Source organism: Octodon degus, unplaced genomic scaffold (genome assembly GCF_000260255.1).
Source record: "Octodon degus isolate 3935 unplaced genomic scaffold, OctDeg1.0 scaffold00026, whole genome shotgun sequence".
Taxonomy (NCBI): Eukaryota; Metazoa; Chordata; class Mammalia; order Rodentia; family Octodontidae; genus Octodon; species Octodon degus.
The window spans coordinates 496,242-499,798 of record NW_004524602.1 but is presented as its reverse complement, the minus strand read 5'-3'; the positions used below and the strand labels follow the sequence as shown (position 1 = coordinate 499,798).

The 3,557-nt window shown below is 42.6% G+C and overlaps 1 protein-coding gene across 1 annotated transcript in view; it reads right to left on the bottom strand.

Annotated features, from left to right (window-relative positions):
• The window catches only part of Ireb2 (iron responsive element binding protein 2), a 51,318-nt gene that overhangs the window by 45,250 nt on the left and 2,511 nt on the right, over positions 1–3,557 (bottom strand). The window lies entirely within an intron of this gene.

Sequence of the window (3,557 nt, the reverse complement as noted above, 5' to 3'; positions counted from 1 at the left end):
ATTTATTATTTTTTGTGTGTATGGCCAGCTCAGCCCACCAGGGGGCGGGGCTGGCTGGCATGTGGTGCTGGGGGATTGAACCGCAGTCCCTGTGCTGTTTTGCTAAGCTTGATCTAAGTAGGTGCCTTAGACCACTGAGCCATCTCACCAGCCCCTCAAAGTTCTTCTAACTTAAGCATGATGTATCCACACACAATGTCTGGAGGTAGCAATAACAGACAGTCACTGGAAACTAGAAAAGCACAGGTAATCTCTTTCAAATTGAACTCATGCTTCCTGACTCAGAAATCAAATAGGTTCAGATGGAAAGGACTACTCGTATTTAGTGTCCTGGAAAGATGTTCAAGACACACTGTTATAAAACAACATACGTAAAAGTAACACTCTTATATTTGTATGTACAAATAAAAGTGAGACTTTCTGCACTGTCTGTGATGTTGACCGTTTGACTTTTTTTTTTTTTTAGTATTGAAAGTTGCACAGGGACTCACAGTGAACTACCACTCCAGCTCCATCCTTCTATCTTCTATTCTGGGACTGGGTCTTGCTAAGTTGCCCACGCTGGGTACTGTGGTTAAGCAAGCAGTCAGGAATGAAAAAACGAACAGGAGCTTGAGGCTTCTACCTATTGCCCAGTAACACCTACACTCTAAAATGGAACATTTCACTCTAGCCAGTGGGCAATAGAAGAGCAGAAACCAAGTAGTTTGTGTTGTACTCTTACAGACAGAGTAAGAAGGAGCATTAAGTTAGTGAAGCCGACATCCAGTCTGGATCACACACTACCTATTTTCAACCTTCTCCGCTTCCTTTCCTTACTATAAAAGCTGAAAAGCTAAAAGCCTTCTGGAAACTAAAAGTAGCCACTGACATTCCAGCCAAAGAAGTGAAAGCTCTCAGGGAGGCTTTCCTCCCTGTTTGGCCCTTGAAGAATATTCATCTGGAGGTAAAGCAGCTCTTCTGCAACTAAAACAATGACAGCAAAATGGAAAGAAAGGAAAGGCCTAGATGTCTGCTGAGATTGGTGCTATAGGTCTAGCTTGCCCATCTCCAGATTTTTTTGTCAGAAAAACAAAACCCTATTTGTTAGGTCACTGCACCCTATCTATTAGGTGTTTAGTTCTGTGCAGCTGTAGGCATTCCTGACAGCTCACATAGCTCAGCACAGTGGTTGTCTACTGCCTACACAACACCTTCATCAGTTACTCTGCAGCTGTGGTTCTCAGCACAGCAGCCCCAGAAGGTAGAGCAAGGATGGAAGCAGTGACTACCAAACCATGTCTCAAAAGCATGCCTGTGAAACCACTCAATTTGGTCCCTCCAAACATTAAGTAAGGATTTTTTTGTTCAAATGCTAAAGAAGTAAAATACCTTCTACCCAAGATGTTTTCTTTTAAAGTCAATTCTTTAGAATTTAATGCCCTCCAACTTACTGCTCAGAAATTACTTAAGTTGATTGTTAACTTCTCATAGTAATCATTCTATGAAGAAACCAGGGCATCGATTCCACAAGAAATAAAAATCAAATCTGTGGGCTGGTGAGAGAGCTCAGCAGACTAAGAGCCTGCTTTGGCAAGTGCAGAGACCAGGGTTCGATCCGCTGTCTCACATGCTATACCAGCCCCGCCCCCAGGGCATGCTGAGCCCACAACCAAGTCTATGCGAGGTGTCCCATGCCTGTAATTCCAGTGCTGGGGAGGCTGAAAGCAGGAGGATCACTACGAGTCCGAGCTGCATAGTGAGACCCTGTACCAAATACATCAATGAAAAATCAAATGTTTCGAAGACACTTATAATCATTTCATTATTATATTTATCATTGTTATAAAGATCCTGCTAACTCTGGAATTATGTTTTATATCCCATTCAATGTTTGTGTTATTTTTTGTTTTTGGTGCTGAGGACTGAACCCAGGGCTTCCAGCTTGCTAGACAAGCATCACACTGCTGAGCTAAATCCTGAGCCCCTAATGTTTGTGTTATTCATCATCCTTGCAATGCATTTTACCATTGTTTTGATATTTTCTGTTTGGGAAATATAGGCATCCTCAAGTGTGCACATTTCCACAAATCAGCCACAGAAAGGTTTTGTTGTTTTGTTTTGGTTTTTTTGAGACAGGGTTTCACTATGAAGCCCAACATGGCCTTGAGCCCACTGCAATCTTCCCACCTCAGCCTCCTGAGTGCTGAAATTACAGGTGGGTGCCATTACGCCCAGCTATGCACAGAAAGTACCGAACTCAATTTAAAAACTATTCTCATGGGATGGGAATGTGCGCAGTTCAGTGGTTGAATGTGTGCCTAGCATGCAGGAGGTCCTGAGTTCAATCCCCAGCACCACACAAAAAAAAAAAAAAAACTCCCCACATATATGCTTTTTTATTAAACTATAAAATGTGAACAATTCCAGCCAGAATCACTAGCTGTTTTAGAAAGTAAGGGAAAACAAAAGATCTTTCTTATATGTCATCAGTTTAGCTTTTGCAAAACTAATGCAAACTTGTATTGAAAAGGAATAATGGGCTAGCAAGATAGCTCGGCAGACTAAATACCTGCTTAGGCAAGCACAGGGACCGGGGTTTTCTAGACCATATTCCCCCCAGCGCCAGCCCAGTTCCTGGGCACGCTGCCTGTAATCCCAGCGCTGGGGAGGCTGAAAACAGGAGGATCACTACATGTCTGAGCTGTGCAGTAAGACCCTGTACCAAATACATTTTTAAAAAGGGGGGGGAGGGGATAAAATGTGAAGACATGAGGTACTAAGAAAACCACGTCTCAACATATCAGTACAAATTACTGCAACTAAATACATAAGGTAAAAGATATTGCTCCCATATCTGTGACCTGTCTAATCCTTAGGCAGGTATTTTCTACGACATACCAAATTATCTACATCACCTCACAATGCACATGCACATACCCAAACCCAAACCAAACCATGCCTGTACTTGGCCGTCAATAGTATGTATTCATTCAACAAAAAAAAAAGCTAGATGTGGTGGCACACACCTATAATCTCAGCAATGGGAAGGCTGAGGCAGAAGGATTACAATAAGTTTGAGGCCAGCCTGGGCTACACAGTGAGTTCAAGGCCAGACCAAGTGAGGCTCTTTCCAAAAACCAAACTAAACCAACAAACAACCCTCCAGAAAAATCACAATCCCAAATTTAAAAATGCAAAGAGAAAACAACTATAACTACGATGAAATACTTGGTTAAAAGAAAAGCTCCTTTTACAAAACTGATAGGCTTGGCCCTTATATTTGCATGTAGTGGTCACTTAAAAGTCTGCGAAAAGAGAAAACAACTTTAACAACAATGAAATATAAGGTTAAAGAAAAGTTTCTACCAAAGCACTGTGATAGGCTTGGCATTTGTTCGCATGTAGTGTTCACTGAAAAGTTTGTCAAAAATAATCACTCTTGGGGCTGGAGAGATGGCTCAGTGGTCTAAAGCACCTACTTAGAACAAGCTTGGCAAAAGCATCAGGGACCGCGGTTCAATCCCCCAGCACCACATGCCAGCCAGCCCGCCCCCTGGTGGGCTGAGCTGGTCTCT